This window comes from Kryptolebias marmoratus, linkage group LG22 (assembly GCF_001649575.2).
Source record: "Kryptolebias marmoratus isolate JLee-2015 linkage group LG22, ASM164957v2, whole genome shotgun sequence".
NCBI lineage: Eukaryota > Metazoa > Chordata > Actinopteri > Cyprinodontiformes > Rivulidae > Kryptolebias > Kryptolebias marmoratus.
In genome coordinates, this window is record NC_051451.1 from 15,880,350 (window position 1) to 15,905,398 (window position 25,049).

Below are 25,049 nucleotides of genomic sequence, written 5' to 3' on the forward strand. Positions count from 1 at the left end.
TAGATCAGCGTGGGAAACGTTCAGAAAGAAAACTAGAAGAAAATGTTTTGTACGACACAATCCCACATACAGAATCAGCACTTACAGCTAATGCTCTTTATACTCAGGTTATTTTCACTCTGCTTAGTGAGATTTACAGCGAAAACTGGAACAAACAACTACTGATCTTTCCAAACCTGGCTGATAAATAAATACTAAGCACACTGTCAACACTGCCAAACATAAATGCTCACTTAGTTTCAGATGAAAACTCAAAATGGATGAAATTTACTTTTGGAATTGCTGTAGTTAATTTGTTGTGGAGGGCTGAAACAGTTGAACAGTCAACTGAGTTTGTTGTGCAGATCTGAAGAAAAAAAATATTTTTGGAACAAAACAATTACATAATCTAATTTGGGCGGCTGCACACAACATCTGCCAATCATCATGTATCCCAGCCAATCAGATCAGTAGAGTGGAGCCAGATGGTTAATGTGTTAAAAGAAAAGTGAAAATGTGCATGGACTGAAAAAAAGCCAACAGGGTTGCTCTTTCTTCTTCATTTATGGGAAAAACAAAATACCAATACTATTTTTTTTATTTAATAGTCCTGATGGAAAAGTAAAACATTTGTACTTCTTAGCTTGACAGCAAGGAGACATGCAAGAAATTTAGGCAAGAATGCATCAGTGTCGAAACTAATCACAGACTGTATGACATTTAAATTCAGTGGCAACACATGAAGCAAAACCCAGTTACAGTTTGATTGAGACAGTTAAACCCTGCCATGTTGTTACAGGTTATGTTGTTTGGGGCAAAATCAAGTTGTTAAAAGAAAGACACTGAAAAGAATGTAAATTCTGCATTAAACATGACAGAATTGATCAAAGCACACTTAGTGACAACAAACAAAAGCATTTACAAAGACTAATATGTCAAACACATAAAGTGGTGCCAAAGGTCAAGCAAACAAAGTGCAGAATGGTGGAAGCACATAACAACAGCCTTTTCATTCGATAAAAAACTTACAAATAGGAGATGATTGACACAAATATTGTTCTATGATGTTGTTTCACTCATTATAATGCATTTTACTGTAATACCACCAATAAAATGGATCTGAAGTCAGGAAATGACAGAAAGTTTCTATAGTAAAAAATAATGTAACGTATTAGGGTAAAATTTGTGGCAGACACCTGTCCCTTTATAGAACAAAAGTGTTTAAATGACAGCATACCAGAAAGAAAACAGTGCCACTAAAATGGTTTTATGACAAACACTGTGGATGTTTGTAACATAAATTTAAATCATTCCCTATTCTGAAGGGGTTTGATTGGAAATTGTAATAATTTCTTCTTTAAGTAAACTGCTGATCATGTGATAAATCCAAATGTGAAATTGTGGGACGAGTCAAAGAGTTTTACGAAACCGAATCAATGAATTTGAAATGCATCTTAAAATGTCCCATCTAAATAAGGCACATGGACCACATCAGTTAAATGGGGGCAGGACACATGACATCTGGGAGTCCATGGCTGTGGACAACAAGCCCCAGTAGAACTTTGGGTGGCGCCAGAGCGTAAGAAATGAGAAAGGAGACGAGAACCAACACAAGTCATCGATTTATCCACCCGGAGAATCGCTTAAAGCCGTCTCCACATCGCGTTGGATGATGATGATGTGCGGATCTTTCCAGCAGCTGATGGCTCTTGCTCATTAGGAATTGTGAGACACTGAAGGACCGCACCTATCCCTCTCTCTCTCTCTTACTTTTTTTTGTCTTTGCACTTGGAAACGTTCACATTTTGCGCGCGGAGTGAAATAAACATGGATAACTTTGTCATCTGAGCAAGAGAAAGTGAGCCGCACGCGTAAATGGGGAGATTATAGGCGCAGAGCTCCGACCCCACTCGCTTTGAAGATTAGAGGGCTGACGACGTCTGAAGGACACTAAGAACAGGATTAGGCATTGTGCGCTCCAACTCACTTGTCATCACTCCCAACATCTTTTGCGCAATGACCTTTGCTGCACTTGGAATACAGCGGCTGCGTCCGTGAGGTAAGGGAATCGTTTTGGTCCCTGTTGAGTTTTCAGCTCATATTCACTCCGGAAAGCTGAGACGGGTAGAAAATGCAGTTGCATTCATTTTTAACGATCCCCTGGGAAACGACAAGCAAAGTGTTAGTGAAGGGCTATTACTCACACAGGCAACTTTATCCAGGCGTTCGGAGCAATCCGAGTACGCACGGATATTAATGTAAATTGCAGACTGTGCACCACTTTTGAGAGACCAATAGTTAAGACACTGATGCTTTGTCATAGCTGTATGTTCAAGCTGCTATAAAATGTGTCAATCTAACCCATAGTCTCGAAATGCTACCATTCTCTTGCTTAAAGAAAACTAACATTAAGATTCTGAATTGGATAGAAGTAAATTTGGATTGCCTCAAATAATGAGAGCACAGATAGTATAGTATATAGATGCCTCACACTGGAGCTTATACATCCGTACAGTTTCACAGAAGCTGCTGGAACTGATCTATTCTGGAACTTAATTGCATAGATGCAAACCCTCTGCATCCCTAGGGACAATGATAAGATCAGTTTAGGTTTTTAGATCTCCCAGAGGCAGACGTGCATTGCCTCAGTGTGGCACATATCTTAATTTGACTTTATTTGTGCCGGGGTAAGCTGCTGCTGAAGATTGGCAGGCTTTCATCTGGCAGGATACAGTCACACTGTCTCCTGGAGTGTAAGCATAGGGCTGCTTACAGTGAGCATCAAGAAAAGCCACATGATCCAATTAGCCATTGTTTGAGGGATGGGTTTAAAAATTCTCTCCTCTCTTCTCAGTTCTGGTTTTTTTGTGTAAAACAGCTGTGGGTCTGGGTGTAGAAGTGTGCAGGGAATACTTAAAAAAAACGAGAGAAAGAGAGAGAGGATGTCTCTCACTACCTAGTGTTGGCCTGTTCTATCCAAAGGCACATTTGGGAAATGAGAGATGAAGAGGAGCGTGGCTTGGGCCAGCCTGAGTCCATTGGTATTCTGCCTGTATCCTGCTCCATAGGCAGCCCATTGTCATGGCTCACTCAGTGGGTTAGTGTATCATGACTCAAGTGTTCAGAAAAGGGTCAAAAGCCAGTGTGGTGGAAGAAAAAATTATATATATATATATATATATATATATATATATGGGCAATTATGTTTTTGCCTGTGTCTATGTGTGTTAGCTAAAGTGCTGATGAACCACTGGATGAATTTTAAAGAAAGTCTCACAAAATAAGTGCACATCTACAATTGATCGATGTCTGGAGTCAATTCATTTTAGCACTGGCTAAAAAGCTACCTTAAAAAACCAAAATGGCTATGACTAAGTCTGTTTAGAGGTACTGAGCTGTAGCTGAGAGTCATCCACAACCCATAATAGTTACACAAGAGCTGAGGATCATCCTCATTATAAACTCCAAGCCACAGTTGATCAACATTAACCAACACAAAAAAGGAATATTTTTGTTAAATTTACATATTTAGAGCTAAAATGTTACGCAGTGGTAGCTGAGGATCATCCTCATTATAAACTCCAAGCACTAACATATCTTGTGAAAGCTTTTCTAATATTGCTCACATAAAATTGCTCATACTGTTATTTTAGGGTTTGACCTTAACTCCCTTCTTATCATAAATTGCTCTTAGTTTAAACCTCTGACATCATATGTGGCAAGCAATATGCATTCCTTTTAATTAATTCTAGGCCTTTATTTATCTGCCTAATTTTACATGTTACGCAAAATATGTTTCCGAGCAAGACAGAAGCATTTGAAGTTACAGTGCTTCAGCTTCTCTGACGTCACACTGGGAGACCACAGCCTGTGAACAATTCATGACAAGCCAAGCACAGATATTTATCTGTCGTGCTGCGAGGAATTACAATCGTCTGCAGTAATCTGATCAGGGCCAGTAAGAGAGACAGATCCTCCATTGCTTTGGGAAATGAAGTAGCAACAGAGAGGGCTTTGCTCAATCAGGGAGCGAGGACTAATGACCACTTGTGCTGTTCGTCATGCAGAACTTATTAAGACTGAATACAAATAAGCCGAAAAAGAGCAAAAACATGCAAATGGAACTCAAATATCTTACAGGAGATGAACAAATAGAAGTAACGTTAAAAAAAATGGTGTTAAGTTTGACAAACTGAAGTGTAAAACTATACAACTGGGAAGATTTTATTCTCAGCTCAGCATTTTTTTGTCCTCTTTTGCAACTGTCCCTTCCAGTTTTGCCAATATATGCTGTAAAAGCAACTTTTAATTTATTCACAACTTAAGGAAAATCTTCAGAATTCATCAGCGAGGAAGCCATTTTTCCTTGCATTTATGTATGTGAAATATTAATAAATCTCTGCAAACGCACTGATATTAAGCGAGGACACCTCAGCTGTCTATACTGAAAAGCTGCAATATGAAATAAATTCAAGGCAAAGTAAAACCAAATATATTTGCAACTCAAACCTAGATTGTTTGACAAACTAAAAAAAAAACAAAAAAACATCAAAATATAAAGGCCCTGAAATCATGTGGAAAGTGTGTTGTAGCAGCAGAACCCTGACAAGAGTGGGGATAACGTTACACAGTCGGAATACAAAATTCCGCTTTCTGCAGGCAAAATCTTGTTTGTGGGAACACTTTTCCAAACTGTGGCAAGTTCTGGTATGTTATGCTGCAACATGGACGACAACTGTTCTGCTGGGCTGCTGTTTCTTTTAAAGTGATACATTTTACAGAAATCGTTATTTTAATTGAAGGAGGAGAAAACTCCTTCACGGTTTTACTTTTTCCTCAACCACAAAAAAAAGATGTTTCAGGATAGAAATATCTGCTGTAGACTCTGTGGAGGTATCATTTACTTGGCTAAACTAAAGTTCATTCTTTTTTTCCTGCTCTGTCCTCATTCTTTCTACAATTTTTAGTATCTCCTCTTCTGTTACTTTTCAGTCTAGATCAGGGGTAGGCAACCCTAGTCCTGGAGAGCCACTATCCTGCATGGTTTCCTTGTTTCCCTGCTCCAACACACCTGATTCAGTGGTTAAATTACCTCTTCATGTTCTGCAGAAGCCTGTTAATGACACACTGATTCAAATCAGGTGTGTTGGAGCAGAGAAACAAGTAAAACATGCAGGATAGTGGCTCTCCAGGACCAGGGTTGCATACCCCTGGTCTAGATGCAGAGCGACTCACTATTTATCTTATGGTCAAAACAAGGTAAATATGCAGCTGAACATATATACTTCCTCTGTGTAATGAAAAACATGAATGTTAGGGAAATAGGTGACTCCAAATTGATTTCCTAATTAAAGGCCTAGCACTTCTTAAAAGAACACATATTGCCACTACCACCAAATGTAGCTCAATATCTGTAAAACTGACTGAGTTAGAGCCATTTTTGTATTGGCTCAGGTCAATTAGCTGTGACGACCATCTTTAATTTAGCAGATGGGCACCCAAAGATTACTTTCTGAGAGTTTTGCTAAAATTAGTCTAACGACTCATGAAATTCTGCCAACAGAGAGAGATTACTGTAATAGTTAGTGGCAGAGCTTTAAAAACAAAAATCCTATGCAGTCAATTAGTGCTCAGAGTATGTGTTGGGAATGGCTTTCAGGTACTTTTACATCGAATTTTAGCTCAATATTTGTACAATTGCCTGAGTTAGAGCATGTTTGTTTGCTAAGCTTGGTCAGTTGTTGTGGGCATCTTGAATGGGGTTGACTCCAAAAGGTATTAAGTTGTTGATGTATATTTAATGATTACTTTGTGAGAGTTCCAGTAAAATCCGACCACTGGTTCATGAGATATTATTAAAATGCTACAGACAAACAAACCCATACACGCACACACACAGTCAAAATCATTATTTCCTTTGCCTTCAGCAGCGAGCAATGATTACCCTATCAGATTGTATGTTTTATTGTCTTGTGTGTCTTTGTGGTGGACTGGAGATCTGTACAAGATGCACTCCTACCTCTCACCTTATGACTGCTGGAAAAGGCTCCAGCCATGAACCATCTGAACCAGTGTCCCTGTGGTCAGTCTTCTTATTGTTGTAAGCCTTGTGAAATAAAACATAAGTGCAGCCCTGTGGTACATGCTAAGTCTGAAAACAAACTCCAGCCAGTCAGTTCCTTCAACACCCATCCTACTTTTTCGAGCTTCAGCTACCATTGACCTGAATGAGTCACACATGTGCAAATATTTTGTGGTTTATTGTCTAGATGGAGGCTGTGTGAAAAAAGAAAACCAAGAGAAGAAGCAAGCAATTTACCCCCTCTAGCTTCATGTTTGGGCTATCCAGTCGCAGTTTTCAGGACAGAACCCAAAATGCAGACAAATTGTATTTAAATCACAGCACAGCTGTTCTCTTTAACACATGTACATGGTGCCAGATGGCACGGCGGATATAAAATCAGGAGTTTAGCTGTAAAGCAGCAGTTTATACTGCTTGTTTTGTACGAGTTCCATCAGAAACGGAAACATTGTGAATGAAAGGGATTTTATAGGCAATTTTATTATGCATCATGTAAATGCAGAGTGAAAAAAAATAAAAGCAAACAAAAATAAAATAAATAGTTGACACTAGATAGAATTTGCATACAATGTTAGGACATCATTAAAATGCTAATTAGCCCATTAGTTGACATCATAAAGAAACTTTTACAGTCTTTTCCTGGCAGGCAGTTGGCAAAGTCGTTGGCAAAACTGATGGATTCAGAAATGTTATATCGGTTGAACTGATATTTACAGTAGTTGTATTTTCACTCTACCTATACCTAATGTGTTTGAAATAAGAAGATATGTGTGTTTATTGATTTTTTTTTTTATTAAGTCATGTAACATTATTTATTATTGACCTTTATTTAACCAGGCGAGACCCATTGAGACATATTTTTCAAGGGTGGCCTGGGCCTGAAGGCAACCCTAACATGCATGTTTTTAGCCTGTGGGAGGAAACCAAAACCAGAGCATCCGGAGTAAACCCACACAAACACAAGGAGAACATGCCAACTTCACACAGAAAGACCCAGGATCCAAACCGGGGCTTGAACCCAGGACCTTTTTGCTGTGAGGCAACAGTGCTAACCACTAATCCATCATGCTGCCATGCATTATTAATTAATAACAAGGAAGCTGTGAAAAGTAAAAGTTCTGAGCAGCTGTAAAAGTGCACTTGTCACATGATAGTTAAAGCAACATAAATGAAGATTCCTGAAAGCTGACAGAGGGAAAGGCTACAAACACTAAGATTTACACGATATATAATTATTTCTCTCTTATTTCTTGATGCCCTAACAGGTTTGTGTATAGTCTTACAATAAAAAGTGCAGAATTTCATCAGCACAGACTTGATATGTTGTAAATTTTTAGCCAAGAGGTTGAAGCACAGAAGTTGAGTAAGCCACTTGGCCAGAAGCGGTATCTGAAATCTGGGTCCAGAATTTCACTAAAACATGAAAACAGTGCTGCTGTTTTTTATTTAAAAAAACAAAGTTGCTAAAAAGATACTTGATATGTCTATGAAAACCCACGTATACAAACGCAGTGCATATGTACCGTGTGCTTTACCTCCTACTTCTTTTTGTCCCATTTTTACAAACTATTTTTGTCCCGTACTTTCAGCAAAGAAACTGGTGTACTTGACTGAAGAATTGTAAAACAGTTTCAATGATACTGTGCAATTTTTTGTATTTCTTTTTTTCAAATATGGAAACAGTTTTTATTATTGTGGTGAAACAAAACAATCTGAAAAATAAATCAAACTAAATGATGAAACGCACTTTTACTTTTTGGGTTTGTGTTTTTATAAAATTAATAAATGTAGATCTAATAAGGGTTGAGTCAGATCCTCTGGACTGGTTCTTCTGTTTCATCTTTTATCTAAAAGACTTCTTCAGTCTGAGGAGCTGCAAGCAAACTCAGCCTTATATTCATCACCTTAGACTAAATAAAATGACTGCTGGCAGAAAACAGTGCCTTGTGAGCAGAAGGATGCTGACAAGTATGATTGAAGATTTTGAACGTTTGTCAGGATTCACTTTCTCCTTAAGGACATATCAGGGTTAAAAAATGGTCATGCTTTCAAAACAAAAAACGAAATCCACTCTTTTTTATTTTCTTTTGTTGAATTAAATCAACTTCAGAACATAAGTTTGACTGATTGGCTCCCCATTGCTCATTTGTGATTTAATATTTCTCCTATGAAATACCCATTGGATGTTAGTTATTTAGAAACAGAATAAGAGCATTTTATTCTTTTTTTGTATTTATTATGCTAATTTACCTATTGTAATAACAGTATGAACAGCTGCAGAAGCTAAAGTTGAATGGTTGAAACAACTGAACAAAAGCTAAAATGTTTTTTTTCTCCCCACATCTTTAAGTCCTAATAAGCATAATTCAACAATCTCTATTAATCAGCTGCCCGTGGAGAAGAGTAAATAGTTAAACCAGTTTCTAAAGTTTGGGTGTTAATAATTTCACTGTGAAAGACACAAGTTAATTTGACTGACACATCTAAGATATTCTGGTCTGTTTTTAAACTTGGATCAATTCACTTTTAACATCTAGGAGGCAGAAAAATAAGCTGAAAAAAATACAGTCACGTAGTCACAGTATAAAATAGCCATGGGGAACTTGCTGGCAGACATACAGTTGGGTTTTTGCCCACCAACAAATTAAGTCCTAATTTTACGCTCTTCTCTCTGTTATCAACTCCCAAAGAAAATATTTGGCTCTATGTTTGAATCAGTGCTCCAGAATAGCAACTAGATTGTAACTAAATTTGTTTTTCAGTTGTTTGTTGCTGGGTTTTACAGTTTTCCTACTAAATATATCCAAACAGAACATAACCCTTTTCACTATATGTGCTGGTAAATATTCAGTTTTAATTACTTGCTATTTGGCGATTGCTTGTTGAGATGAGTATGAACTCAAGGACACATTGGGTGAATGCAGGAGGTGAACATCCATGCACCGATGCTGGAGCTCTGCATTCAACCTTGCTTGAAGAGACACCAGTTCAGTATGAGTGTCAGTGTAATGAAGCTCAAAACTGAATTATCCAAATTAGTCAACTGAGAATTTTCAACAACTCTGACCATGTAGGTCGCATTTTCAATATTACACAAATTAAGATGAGATGGGCTTCACAGAGCAATCAGACAATAAATCCTCGGCCTGAGGCCGATAGTTTTGTCTCAATGTGACAAGTTGGCATAAATAAGGTCTGGCATCTTCAATTGTGTGAAAATATACAATGCATGATGTGACACCAGTACATGTTCAAAGCTTTACTGAGATAAGCCTTCCCGGTTTCGCAGTTCACCTTCTAAAAGGCAAAAATCTATAATGAGAAAGGCTGAGCTGAGATTGAATAGATAGGGTGTCAGGTGATCATATTTAAAAGAAACAAACAAAAAAAAACTCTGAGGAGTTCTTTTCACAGCTTTTAGTATTTTCTTTCCCCAGCACACTAGATGTTTTCCTTAGCAAAAGATAATCGCACACCTGTAGCTCCAGCTAAAAGTAGTCCTTGAGTGATTTGTGACCTTGTGACAGCTTGCCAACCTCTCCACAGACTCAGCTGCGAAATTTTAAAGTACCTCAAACTGGTTCCAACTGCATGTTTGACTGCTGAGCAATTTTAGCAGTTTTTGGTATTGAATAACTTGTTGTTAAACATACTGCACTTGCTACAATATGTGAATTTGTCTTACTACGATAGAAAAGCCCTATAAAGTATGCCTATCTTTGAATTCTATTGTAAACTTCAATCTCAATTGTATTGAAAAAGAGACTTGCATATTAGATATTGAGTTGAGGTCAACTTAGAGCATTATTTCTTGTAAAGTGCTTAGAATATCTTATGGCTAAGTGAGAAATGCCTGCTCGGTGCATTGGCTCAGCATTAGCTAGAACAAACAACAACTCAGCAGCCGCAGCATAAGTAAAAGAGAATAATAAAGCAACGTCTCATAAAAGGCACTTAAGTGCACATATTTTAGATGCATGTCTGAGATCGGATGCCAGGTTTGCTGGAAACAAAGGACATTGGTTTTATTTACAAACCATTTACTGGCACTATTCCTGTTTAGAATAGCGCCATTACAAGATTACTTATTATTATTTTTTTTTTATGAGAGTTTTAAACTGTTTTGTAAATCAGCGGTTAGCCATTCAATGTCTCTGAGGACTACAAACATCATCTGACTTTATTTTGCTTCTCTTGATTTCTTTTTACCAATGTGATTAGCACTTTCTTGAAATGTTTGCAGAAACGGCAACATTGTTTTAAACCAGTACCCACGCAGAACATTACAAGAAGAGAGTATGGAGAATACAGACAGAGCAGAGCCTGAGGACCCCACACTATCATTCAAACCTGCTGTTTGGGAACATTTAGATTTCTTAGTCAACTACAGTGACGGCAGAGAACATCAGGAGGTCCACATGGAAGCTTTATGCTGGCATTGTTCAACAGTGATAGGATATGTAGCTGGGTTCGTGTTGAACTTGAAACAGCATCGTTCAAAGGCAAACCTAACTGGTACAAAGTAAAAACACTACAGTGCAAACCCAGCTGCCTGTGGCCCCTAACAATACAGACTGGGGGCAAACCCATAACAAATGCCATAGGAGTTTTTAGAACTGTAGACATGTGACCATACTTCTTTATCAAAAAGGCTGATTTTGAAAGCCTAAAGTAATAGAACCATGTTACGAAGTTCCTTCATGTCTGGATTTTAGCCACTTATACCAGCTTTATATAAGCAAGTACAATCTACAGTTATCCACAAATTACCCAATGCTTCTGCTATATACCTACAGTATACCTACCTAAATGTGTGCAATATGTATTTGTTAGTTTGTTAGTATTTGTTAAATTAGTACTGGGTTGAAAAGTAAGAGCTGTGTGTTGTATTTTTAGTTATGATTACCTGATTCCCACTTTTTTTCAAGTCAGAACTTCAGAAAGGTTATCGTTGATACACCAAAACACTTGTGACTACTTGAAATAAAAATGAATACCTACTTTGACAGTATTCATATGTGCATTTGTGGGTAGATTTATGTCTTGCAAAATGATGTTTATGTTTCTCTCGCATTTATGTCCTTTTCTTATGCTCCTTGCCCTCAGTGGTCATAAAAAGATCGTGGTAATGTTCATTCCAACGTCAGCTCGGCAAAATGGGCTTCTTGTAAAATATGTTGATTTGTTGCATAAAAGGCCTTGGAGGAAGAAAACTTTACTTAAGAGAGAAATGTTCACATCTTGCATAAAGGTTGTGCCTAAATGTTGCCGTATACTGTTTCTTAGAATTTAAGCAACTAGGCAGGTTGTCTGTTTTGTGCTGTTCTTGATACAGCCACAGAAAAATGGAACCTTCTGCAAAAAATATTTTTCCTGTTTTTTCTTCTGTTACCATGGTGACTCTCGCGGTGACAGTTTAATGGCATTTTTGTCAGACATTAAAGTGCTTTTCTTGTTGTCTATAATATGACTATGCACTTTGTAAAATGACATTAAGAGGTACTTGTGTGTTTAAAACTGACAAAAGGTGTTTTGATCGAGTGTGTCTTTGTGAATGAGAATGTGAATGAAGTGTTTATGCAAGCAGTGTATAAAACCAGACATAGACACATAACCATATTGTGGGCTTTGAGTTTCTTCAACATTTAACTTAAAGTGAAGACAATGTTTATGCCTCTGTAGTGTCATTGATTGTCTACAAGCTAACCGATAAGAACCCTGGCTTTTAGATTTTTTTCCCTATTTTTTTTAACAAGAAAACTTACTTTTGACTGTGCTGACACTAAAAGCAAACACTGTTCTTAGTTGTTTAAACAAATTACTTATTCTGACATTCTTTTCTTATGAGGATAGTCTCATAAGATCATAGCTAGAGGGGGCTCAGAGTGTTTCTCTGCATGAAAACAATATCCAGCAGGAGGCTGAATGAAGAGAAAAAAAAATCTTAGTGCATAGTTTAAGTGATTTAAAATTCATTAAGAGTTTTCAAAACATCACAGGATTTTGATCTCTTTGATTTAGCACCCATAAAACCAAACAGAATGTGGCTTGACTTTCATTATATTGTGAAATATGCTAGATGAACTAAGGTATGTTGCAGCAATGCACTGTAATGTCAGGTAGTTTGAGTTTATTCTGATCTGTAGGGGGTGGGGAGCACAAATAAAACCAGAGAATGGGATGTGTCACCTTGCTTTATTTACAGTTCATCAAAGTATTTTTGTTTAATTTTGTAGTTTATATCAACCAACTTCTTATTTGGTTTAGACATATTTAGCTAAACGTAACGGTGGATGAGATTTCTGCTTTTAAAATTTCAAAAAGTAGCATTCCTCAAAGGAATGCATATCACCCGCTGCTTTGCATGAGCAGTTTTAATCAAATATGTCATGTGATCTCTTAGCTCTCACTATATGTATTGAAGTTGACACTCAGCTACTATCACACCAAATCTTTGCTCTACATCTGTAAAAAACGACTGAGTTATAGTCATTTAAGTCTTTGCTTAAGTCAGTTAGCAGTAGCAGCCATCTTGAATTGTTTTGACTCCAACAGTTAATCAGTTCTAGGTGTAAATAAAAAGATTGCATTTTTAGTTTCGTTAAAATTTATTGGTGTGGTTTATGAGATATTTTGTTAACAGACAGACAAACACAGAGGCAGCTGCATGATCGCCTGCCTTTCATGACAGGTGAAAGGCGGGCGATCACGCAGCTAACATTTTGGTTAGATTGAGGAGAATAATCATGACTTGCTTCTTGTGTGTCTGCTAGTACCGATAGCATTTTTTCTTTTGTGAATCAACGCTCCTGTTGCTGCATCTTTGGCCTTACTTTTGGCTGAGAAGTGAGAGTCAGGAGCGGTCCAGTCAGTCCAACAAAGGCACCGTCTCAAAATAATCTTCTCTGTAGCAGTAGGCACCGGTTGGGAGGAGCGTGCGTACTAAAACACTAAAGTACATGCCATGGCACTGAATAATGAGCCCACTACAAACCTTTTAGTTTGAAAAGGGTAACATGCATAAAGACAGCTGCTAAAGAGAGGTTTATGAATAGATAATTAATCCCAGTGGAGGAAGACTTGGGTCTGCAGGAACAATGTAAAAAATGTAATTATTTAGTTTTTGAAATATCAAATAATGCATCTAAAGAGGAAAAAAATACATGTTTCTGTTACTTTAATATGTTGCAAAAATCTTGGTTGATAAATTGCATTTTTGAAATTTTTGCAGTTCTTTTTTTTTGGCACATTGTCTCATACATTCTCAGGTTTAATGCTCTAGCAAGTCAAGGCCAATCCAAGGAATGCATCTTGCCTGCTGCCTTTCATGCCAGAGTTTCAAACTAAATTCATCTTATGTTGAGAAATGGCAAAGTTATCGCTATTTTGGTCAAACCTTGACAATAACAATATGCACAATCTCATGCAATATTGCGATGTCTCGCATGGCCTGTGCTTAGAGTATGTGTCGCAAACGACAATCAGGTAGTAGCATGGAAAATTTTAGTTCAATATCTGTAAAATTCACTGAGGTTAGTCATTATTATGCTGGCTATGGTCAGAAAACCATGGCAGCCATCTTGATTTGGCTTGAATCCAAAAGTAAATCAATTTTAAAGAGCAACATATTGGTTACTTTCTGAAGGTTTTATCAAAATCTGTTTAGTGGTTCTAAAGCTGAATTTGTTATTATGACAAATTCGATTTTAAATTTTCACATTCAATAAAAATGAGCATGAAATAACTAAAAAAAAAATGACAAAACAAAAAATTTAAAAAATGTGATGGCCATTCAGGGCAAGTTGTAAGGTTTCCATTTTGGGCAGTGAGTGTTCATTTTAAGCGCTACAATTCAGCAAAGTCTGTAATTCAGTCAGAAATGTGGACAAAATATATGAATAAAACGATGACTATTCAAATAATTTTATTTTCTCTGTGTGATTACTGATTTGGGTCCCCAGCGCCTGCTGCCTTTTTACTTGATTTTGACCTTTTTATTGAAAATATTTAATTAATCTAGCCTAGCAAAGAAACGAGAACAGTGCTTGAACATGACAAGCTTGGGGGAAAGAGCAGGGATGGGTCTTTAATGAAGAGGATAAGGTTTTAGCTTGCAAAAATGAACACCAACAAAGAGTGGGAATTACTTCTCTGATGCTTTGAAGTTAATTGTGAGAGCCTCAGCTAAATTGAAATAATGATTAAAAAAATGTTGTATTCTTTTCTGCACTTTGCTCCGCCAAACAGAAATCTTTAACCTTCTGAGTCTTTTCTTGTATCTCGGATCTCAGTGGCTCGCTCCATTTTATGTTTTACATTCTACAAGGCGTAAAACTTGGTGTTTTTGCTGAATGTGGGACACAGTTGGTCGAGAGAAGTGTATAAATGCACATGGTCAAGCCCCATTACTTCACCAGTAAGCGGTAGTACATTCAATACAGAAAATGACTTTTTGGTTCAGTGGAATAAGTGATTTCTCCCATACATGATAGGATAAATACCATTATTGCCACAGAGAGCAGAATGTCACTCGCCAGTGACATTTTATTTATTTATTTATTTTTGCCATTTCACAAAACTTAAAAGAACATCAAGTTACTTGCTTAAATTAGTATCTTTCAGTATTCACTCTTGCTTGGAACTCTTGCTTAGTGGAAAGTTAAAGGTGATGTTTACATTATGAAGAGTATGTGCATTTAAAACAAATTTTAAATGCCCAAACTTAAATGATTCAATAGACTAACTGGACAGGTTCGGTTTTATTATTTGCACACACAAAAAAAAGTATCACTGTTTGAATTTATTCAAAATAACTTTTAAACTTCTCCCTGATATTTCAGATGTGATCTTGCATAAAATGAACTAAACGCTCATAAAGATAAAAGGTATGAAACATGAATTTATCCAGTTATTCATTCGTTTTTAATTTTACTTCTCTGTGATTAGTTTACAGGGATGCAGATAAGCTCCCACCTTGGTTATACAGCCCAAAGAACAAGTATAAAACATTATTTTATTAATGTTTTTATGCAAACGCCATAGTCCATAAGTTAGAAAATGTTTAATGTGACTAGAACAATAAAAACAAACAAGACTCTTGTTTTGATAAATCTAGTTTTACTAACTGATATATTGTAAAGTAAAAATATATATATTTTTAAGTGGCTACATTCTTTCAGGAGAGGCTTATAATCAGCATGTTGTGTACAACGCATGTTTGGGTCAAACCCTCCCATTTTGGGAAAAAATATGTATACTTTTTGGTGTTCATTTGACAAATGTAAAAAAAAGAAAACAAACACAAAAACAATATTAATATTTAATTGCAACAGACCAGAGCAAAATGTCTTTATTTTTTCACAGTTTAGTTTTATTTTTTCTAGCATCGGCGCAACATCAATACTCCCATGTTAGTGGACATGGAAGGTTATGTTTACTATTGGACTGATATTTATCATTTATTTATGGCAAAAGTATACCACCAACCTAAAAAGGCTTGTTCTTACTTTTTATTTCTCTAAGGAGAGCATCCATTAGAGAGGACATCAAACCAAACTCGTTGCTAGAATGGGCTCTCCTCTTGTGTAATCCTTCACTCTGAACCTCCCGTATGAATTCTCCTGACGAGTCTAATAAAATCCAACACTCGAGGGTTATTTATACACCCAAACTTCCATTTGCATTTGAAAGCAAGATGGCATGTGCAATCATCGTACTCAACAGACATAATAAGAGGCCTCTTACAAATATTTTCTCAATTCCAACATTGCATTTGTTAGCAGGTAAGCCAGGGAGCAAAGGGCTGAATAGACTGACATCCCAATTGCAGCTGTTTCCACTTTTTATGCACTGTTGGAATATTACACAGGTGTTGACACTTTTGCAACCAATTACTCTTCTTTTCACTCTTCTTTGCTTGACAATGTTGCTCTTTTTGAAGTTGAGCATTTCACTCCACTTTGCCTCATTTTACTTCATCTATCCGTGATGTACAGTATATCAATGCATATTAAAAATGTCTTTCAACAGTTTTATTACTGAAGCTGGTGGTGAAGGTTTAAGGAATATATTTTAGACGTAAGGCTTTCTGTTTGCGATGATGGCTCGTGCACTTATGTATATTTAGAAGAAAACTTTCTGGACGGGGTCCCGGCTGATGGATGTGGTGGAAAAAAAAAAAAGGCATTCTAGAGTCGGTGCAGTCCTCGCGCTCACAGACTGTCAACCTGCCAGCCACTCAGCTGAAACCCCAAGTGATTGCATACGGATTTTACCACTGCTGAACGAGGACTGTACAGGCTGGTGGAGACTACACATCCTGCAGAAGCTGCTGCTCATTTTAAAGCCAGGGTTATATTTTTAGTTTTAATCTTTAATAATTAATCCTGCTAATAGTACAGAATCACAGCATTTCTTTAACAACATTTATATATAAATTGCCTTTAAAGACCTAAGCTTGTGTTTCTGTCTTCAAATGGGTTTTACCATCTAAGGCTTAATTCAGCTTGATTTATATAATCCCACATAACATAAGTCATTTCAGGGTGCACTAAATATCAAGGTCAAGACCTTGCAATACTTTAAAGAAAAATCAAACAGTTCCCCCATGCATAAGAACTCTGTAGGTTTGTATGTTCTTTGCAATATGCAGGTGTTGCACCTCTAAGGAGATAGTTTGCTATTTATTTGTTTGACAATTTGTTTTTTGAGTTACCCTGAACCCAGTGAAACCCTCTGAAATCTATTTTCCAACAAACTAGAGGCTCATCAAACAAAACCAAATAAGGCTTTGCACACATACCTTTATTTAAAAAAAATTAAAAGACGGATTGCTACTCTTGTTGTGTAGCACAACGCTCTGGGAAAATGTACACATAAAAGAAGAAATGTGTTGTTTGTGTACATCACTGTTTTTTTTTTTCTTTTTTACCACACAGAACAACTTTGAAAGTTAAGATTTTTAGTAGAGAATGTGTTTTTTTTTGTGTCCGCAAGGTTAGCTATGAGTCTTCAGGAGTTTAGGTGAAAGAAAAGTGGAGAAAAAATGCAGAAACACTGAGAAACTGAAACAAATCAGAATAGCTCCATTTTTCCTTTCTTGTAAGATGGTACACCAGCTTTTATAAAATGTGACAGTCACATTTGGAAGAGTGTTTGAAAATGCGCTTGACAAGGCTACTCACCTCTATTACACAAATGCCAAAATGTATCCAGCCGACCACGCTGTTTAGGATGATGGTTGGTCACCAACAGAGTCTGATGCTGTAGAAATTCGTTTAAAAACATTCAAGAATTTGAATTTCATGAACACGATTACTAAGTAAGGCAAGCATTTGAACGACCAACTGCTAACATTCACGTTTGTCACCTCAGTTATAAAATGAAACTGGTGCCATTGAAACCTTGTAGATTCAAAGTACGAGCAGTATATTAAAGAAAACTTAATTAGTTTGCTGTAAGTTTCTCTGCTGATTTGACTGTAGTTGCTGACAAAGTTAATGTCATATGTATTTCAGTCATTTCACAGCAACCTTCCCTTTGAAATGAAATGCTCTTTGTTTGAATTATCAGTAATCTAAGCAATATATTAAAGATTTCATTAGTTCCAATGAGATCTTTTCAGAGTAAAAGAACGTTACTTCTGTATGGATAAGTTTACGGTATAGATGTTGCTTAGTTTTGAAAAAAAAAAAAAAAATCATTCAGTTGTGCCTATAATCACTTTTTTTAACGACATGTCTGAAAGCCTTTCGAGCTTTTCAAATGTGCATAATTTATTTATGTATTTAATATTGTTTTACATGCAGGTATATTGACCTCCTATGGCCCCACATAATATTAAGACTTAATCACTGAGAGGTGTTCTTAATGAATCTTTTAATGTGGAAAAGAAGCGTGGGAGTTTTTATTAGCATTCAGTGGGATTGTGGAGAAGCCATACATAATTTGCATGCAAAAAACAAAAACCAACAACAACAAAAAAAACTGTACAGTGGTGCTGATGTCAGGATTTAATTGAAGCCCTCCCTTTCCTTTCTTTTTTTAATCTCACCAAACAGAGCATGAAAACGCATCCAATTAAAAATAAAAATAAAAAAAAAGAAATCATTGATCATGCCCGTCAGTTTCTCCGGTGAAAAACACAACACATTTATTTACGTGTCTGCTTGGTTGAGCCCTTTTCAGGGTTGCTGCAGGCTGGTGTCCCTCTCAGAATACATTGACAATCCACTGCATTACAAATGTACCATGTTCCATTGTTGTATGCAGGCCACAGGTCCTTGAACGTGAGTCCCTCTCACCGCTTTTGTTTCCTGTCGTATTTTTCAGGGTGATGGGTTACACTACTAAAGTGGACATGTCGCAACGCTCAATAAAAAGTTTTTTCTTTTTTTGACCTCAAGGTCATTCAGAAGAACACAGGGCAAGAAAAATTGTTATGGTTTGTTTATGTTTATAGTTTTTCTCTAATCGATTTTCATTTGCAGAACCCAGAGAAAAATCTGGCCCTTTTTTTTTTAATATCAATCAATGGCCAGAACTTTTGTCTTTTCTCTCAGCTTTTATATGAAACCTCTAAAATAGACATTTTACATGAAATATAAAATACTGTGTAGGAATAAGAAATAAAAACTACATAAACTTCTTGCAGCAATTTTGCTTTCATACAGTGTGACCTTTCATTTTCTGCAAAGTAAGGCCTGCAATAAGCACCACCACTACGGACACTGTCCACTAAGGAATAATCTCATCCCCTCTCTAATCAAAGCTGCTTTTTATGCATTTTAAATGGGTCCAGATGCAATTCAGATGATCATTCGTCTGCCGCTGAAATGAATGTTCAATACTGTTCGATAATTCAATTATGCCTAATGTAAGGAGGTGCTTATAGTAATTGTTGTAGCTGTCATTGTCATTATTTCAGCAGGTGATTTTTTTTTTTTAAATTGGACTGCCCTGTGCATTTCAAAACCACATCTGCGTCAGCTGCAAATGTAAACCGATGCCACAGATAAGCGCAAAATGAACTGGAACAAACGTGCATCAGTAACAGTGTACTTCTTATACTGTATTTAAATCTATTGTTTATTTACAATTTAAATCATCATTATTAAGTTTCCAGACATTAAAGCTTTACAAATTTGCACAAGGTTCTGCCATGTATGGTTGCTATACTGAAATGTCTTTTCTTTCACTTGCAGTTTAAAATAATCCATCCTATCGATTCAAAGAGATCAATTCATTTTAAAAAATCTATTTTAAGGCTGTTAAGATATCATATTTTCATCACCTAGATAATTTGAGAATAGCAATTGGTAATGTCAGTAGTATCAGTTTTTTTTATTAGGAACTCTACAAAAAGTAATGCAAGTTAAATTTTTAAGTTCTTTTCATTTTTTTATGCAAGAAAAACACTGAGTATGAGTGTGAAGAGGTGTAAAGAGTTGTTCACCATATCTACGTGAAAGTAAAAAAGGAAACGTGAAATTCAGTCCTATTACATGTGAGGTGAAAAGGCCAACAAGTGAAAAACGAAGCAAACTATTCCCAAAGCTAAAATGTGCCTCCACTGAGAGAGCTGAAACAACATCTTTTGTGTGGAACAGATTTTGGCGAAAATGTTATCAGTTCTTTAAACCCTGGCTTCTTTATAGTTCTGAAAGACATCACATCATACGTTCTGAAATAAACTAATGATTTATTGATGGCTTCATCTTCATGTGCACTATCCATGTCTGCATTTCTTTTCTTATTCATGGTTTCAAACAGCTTTTTCTGACCTGAATCCCTGGCTCCCTATTGCGTCTCTGATGCTGCCTAATGAATAACCTGGGGAAATAAAATACGTTCAAATCCAACATCACAATAACCTAACTCTACTCTACTATAGTTTTATTTGTGTTTTATTCATCTTGCCAGGCAGACAAATTCTTTTGAGAATCACAAAATATTAAATGTGAGTAAAGAAACATCTTGCTTTTCTTCAGGCTATGTGTTTTTGGCCAAGCTGTCCACACCACTGAGTGCCTTTTAGTGTTTCTTTTGGCAGTTTAAGGTGTGTTGGCAGTAAATAGATGCGGCTCTGAAAGAGGGTTTTTTAAAAGTTTTTATAACTGAAGGAGATTTGTCTCAGATTTGCTTGTCTCAGCTCCTCTGTCACCACAGGTCATCTGGGGAACATATTTAGACAATTCTGAACTATTTAGTAAACCATGTTGTTAAAGATAATACACTGTAAGTCTTTAATTCAATGTTACCGTTGCAAATATATCAAGTCAACTCCTGATAAACCTTTCGGACGGCTGGACCATTGGCAAAGAAAGAATTCATTACATTTGAGGTTTTAAATGTGGTTTTATCCACTAAAACAGAAATAATGCTATCTGCTATACATAAAAGCACTATAGGAATAAAAACAAAGCCACTGGAACAAGGTCATTGGGACAAACGTCCCTGAATGAAAGTTTCAGGTTAAATAAATGTTGCAGTGAAAGGCTGAACAACATAGGATCTAAGTGCCTGTGGGGATTAACAGTAGGACTCAAAAGATATATATATATATCTTGCTGTCATATTATCCAGGGTGAAAAGGAAACATTTATGTTTTAACTTCTGTATCCTGATCTGTTTGCTGGATTCGGTCTTCTACATTCATTGCAGCAGCTGAATTGTTGCTGTTTTCTCCACAGAGATTACATATCTCTGAAGCTTTTATTGTTCATTACAGCACTTCAGCCATAACACTTGTTAACAATGAAATATTTAAACTTAATGGCTATAAAAACCTGTCCAATGCTGTATTATATGCTGAATGAATTAATAATGAGAACCACTTTTAGTACCTTCTGAGTGCTGATGAATGATCTAATGAGACTTGGTGTCATTTTACTGACAAGGTGCTTGTAACCAAAGCAAAAAAAAACTGGTTTTCTCAAAGGACGCCCACTTAAAATTCTTGGCTTGCAGACCTTGATATGGTAGGAGTTCTTAGGTTTGTGTTTTATACAGGGAGAAACCCAAACTCTGAGTTAGTTACCATGGCAAAACATCCTGTGAAACTAAGCTATGCTTCAACCAAACTTCTCTCCTACTGTGAAGCCTGAAACAGCTGCCTGATGCATCATTCCATTTATGCACCTTCAGGCAGTGAACGCCTGAAAACAAATCAAAATGTATGCATTTTTTTAAAGCTGTCTTTTCAAAACTGACATCTTAGAAAGGTGTATTTGTTTTTCCTCACAGTGATTTAAAATGAAGCTTTAAGAAAACAAAACACTGAAAAATAATGTCTGAAAAAAACAATAAATAAGACACTAAGGGTCATTTGTTCAAGCAGTTATTGTAACCTGTTTTAACATTTTAAAAATATGCAGCCTCTAAGAGGCAAAGGGAGGCTTTTATGACTTTGAGGTTCTCTAAAGTCAAATAGGTTGAATAAAATTATGGGATTCTGACTTGATTATAGAAAAATGTAGTGAGAATAAAGAGCATCAAATACTTAGTAGAAGGAAATAAACAAATGCATAAAATAACAATAAACAAATAAAAAGAAATGGCGTAAAAGGTTTACCATATGCTGGACTCCTACGAGCCTCGGCAGCACAAAACACGATCATAATCATCAGTTTGAAAAGATGTCAAGTAACACATCCAGTGTCACTATAGAGAAATCATTATTGATTGAAAATATAATGCTCACAAATATGTCCTATTAAGGAAAGGTTTCTTCTTTTTTTGTGAATATTTCTGCTATAAACAATGTAAACATTTGTTTATTCTGCACTCTTTTTTCCTTTGCAGAAAAGTATTAAGGCTCCTCAGTAGAGCAATTTGGATTTCACAAAACTGAGGGGGTGTCTTTTGTTAGGACTTGCCCTCAGCTTGAGGTTTGCGTACATCTCATTTATTTTCTATTAAAAAAAAAATGAAAATAAAATAAATTTTGATTTTATGGAAATGCAGTATTAGATCTTGAGGCAGGGTATTAAGTATGTGTAGGAGCCTTAGGGGTGGTCAGAGTTTCCTGCAACTTGTGATTTCTTACAGTATCTCCTCAAAACAGAAATGTTTCCTGAGGTTGTGTCCATTCTGCACTTCAACGTTTTTGGCTCTGTCCTTAGAACGGAGGTTAAAATTACACACGGCTGCAGAGACAAGTTTAGTTGTATCAAAGATGTTGCTGTTGCAAAGTTTTGGCTTATTCTTTGCAGCTGCTGGTGTTTGGAGTTTCCAATGGTGGAATTAAAGATGCTGTCAAACAAGAACTTGGAGACCCCCACCTCCCACCTTCCTTTTGAAGCATCCATTTTACAGTCATTATAACCACCCAGACTGAAGGGAACCATCAGTGATGTAATCTGAATCTGACTGACTCTTTTCTGAAAGAAATCATCTACTAACCACATTAATAAAACTGTAGGCTTATTACTAAGACAATACTGGATTTGATTTTATTTACCAAAGTTAAGGACACTCTTAATACTAATAATATTTAATTTTCTTATATCGGGCCTCCCTTTATTTTCAGATTTCAATTTTATTTGCAAGATTGAAAAACAATGCATTGATAACAATTTTTTTTATCATTACTGATGCTAATACTTTAGAGTAACATTTATTTAATAATATTATTGCCTAGCAATTTGTCTTATATGTTAAATGAAATGATCAGCATCAGAATTTTACAATATAACAGGCTTTAAAAATTCAAAGCTCGGGGGTTCTGTATAATACAGATATTCAGTACTTGTTCCCAATGTGCTTAATTATGTGTAAGAGCTCAACCTAAAACCAGAACCACAATAATCTGGAGGCCAAAATATTTTTTGAAGGAGTCTTCTGATGTGACATTGTAATGTTGGAATCAAATCAACCACGTGGCTTTACGGATCGGATGTTCATTCGGTGGCTCATCACATCGGGATCTGAAGGTTTTTGTGTGGAGTTCTCCTCATGCTTGTGTGGGTTTCCATCAACAGATCAAAAACTGAATGTCAGGTCAATATAAGAATTGACCTTAGGTGTGAATGTCAGCGTGTGTGGTAGTTTCTCTCATGTGTCTTCATGTTGGACCTTTGATGAACGCACTATGTTCAGGTTGTACCTGCTGCCCATTATCTGACAGGATTGGCTACAAACCTAATTTGCCCCAAAACAGGACAAAGTGGGAACAATAAGCAAGTGATTATTATAAGATAAACCATAGAACTTCCTTTAATTTTGGCTGTATTGCTTTCACATCAAATTGAGCACCTTAATGAAGTTGATCTGTGACGTGTTTAGTTTTTTATTTACATAATCTATCAAAACACTTGTCAGGTTAGCTGCTGTAAAAGCAACTTCTTACATCCAACCTGTGGCTGCCTCCTCTTTCATATTTCTTGTCTTACTCTGTTTTTCTTTTCCCTTTGCATGTTCTCTTTTCCGAGCTGTGTCTATCAATTTCTTTAGCTCACTGGCTCGCTCTCTCGCTTCCCTCTCTTTTGTCTTGTTTCTTTTGAAGTGCTAAACAATAAGAGGGCTTCTCTCTCTGGTAAGCTCGTAGGGAAATCCAAGCTGAAACTGCAGTGCACAGTGCAGCACAGCAGAATCTCATTCTCAGGATCAAAAGGAGGGTGTGGAGAGGGAATATGCAGCATCAGAAGTATAGTCAGCAGGCAGCAGTAATGACAATGGCTGCACAGAGCCTTGATCCTCCAAGCTGTCACCAGACTACATCAGCGCAGCGTGGCTTGGCTGATAAATGCTGTGAGTCATTTCCAGGAAAAAAAAAAGAAAAAAAAATGTCTTTGTAGCTCTGACTTCTGGACCTTGACAACTGTCTGTTTCATGACATAATTTAAAAGAGACTATGAGGGTGTAATTATGGAGACCTTATTGACTGTAATGATTGAGTTAACGAATTTCATTAGTCCAGCCTGTCAGTGAAGAGGAGAAGGACAATTACTTGTCCTTCCATTTTCTTTGCCTTCCCCCTACTGACTTTTTTTTCCCCCTATGCTTGCAGCTGACACATCCATGCGGTGATGAATGCTATTCATTACTAAAGGATGGAATGGGAAATAAGGCAAAATTAGTACTCTGGGAGGCAGGCCATGACTGGGGCATATACTATCATCTGCTAAGGCATCTAAGACATGTGTTTATACACTCCCACATGCTTCCTCCAAGCTGTGCCTGAAAGTTAGACCCATTTTATGGGATGTATCTCACTGATAGATACTGATGAGGGAAAAAAAAAAGAATCCCCATTGCAGTTTCAGTTATATGTTATTTATAGTTATAAATGCATACACACAACACATGATGTTACTCAATGTAGCCTCCTTAAAGGTTCTTTTTATTTTATGCATTTGCATTCTTTATTTAAGTCTTTTGCAGTGGTTAACCCAGTTTGACAAGCAGGCAGGCTGTAAGATGTGGGTTGCTTCACTCTCTGTATTTCCATCTGATAAGTTATCATTTTCCACTGACAATAAAGCCAGGTTAAATTCCTAATTTGAAATATACATAACCTGGATTTACAATACCTGTTAAACAGGAGCATTCCTGGTTGCCAGACATATGTGATCATGAACAAAAAGATAAAATGAAAGTGGGAAACGGAACATTAAGACAGAAATCATAGAATATTGTCTACAATTGTAGTTGGGAAGATTTTGTTTTTACTGAGAATATTGCTTCTGCCTAATGGTGACATGTTCAAATGTCAGGGTTAAAAGAGACATTTGTATTTGTGATACTGCTTAAGAAATTGTGACTGTAACAAATATCAAATTTAATGTGAGTTCACCTATAAATTACTTTTAATTCAAGTTGCAAAAGCTTTTTTTTAACGCCAACTGCAAGGCAAGCTACACATTTACAGCTTAATACCAAAATGCAAAAGACTTTAAAAAACACATAACAAATTCACTTTTATTTATTTATTTATTTAATTTGCATTACACGTGGTTAAATCATTAAAAGATATGTTCATTCATTTATC

At 36.4% G+C, this 25,049-nt stretch overlaps 1 protein-coding gene across 1 annotated transcript in view; it reads left to right on the forward strand.

Annotated features, from left to right (window-relative positions):
- The first annotated feature begins 1,623 nt into the window (after nt 1–1,623).
- The window catches only part of LOC108244521 (protocadherin-15), a 189,349-nt gene continuing 165,923 nt past the window's right edge, over nt 1,624–25,049 (forward strand). The window contains exon 1 of the mRNA XM_037973638.1: nt 1,624–2,038. The gene's annotated coding sequence lies outside the window, so the exon portion shown is untranslated. The remainder of the gene's footprint in view (nt 2,039–25,049) is intronic.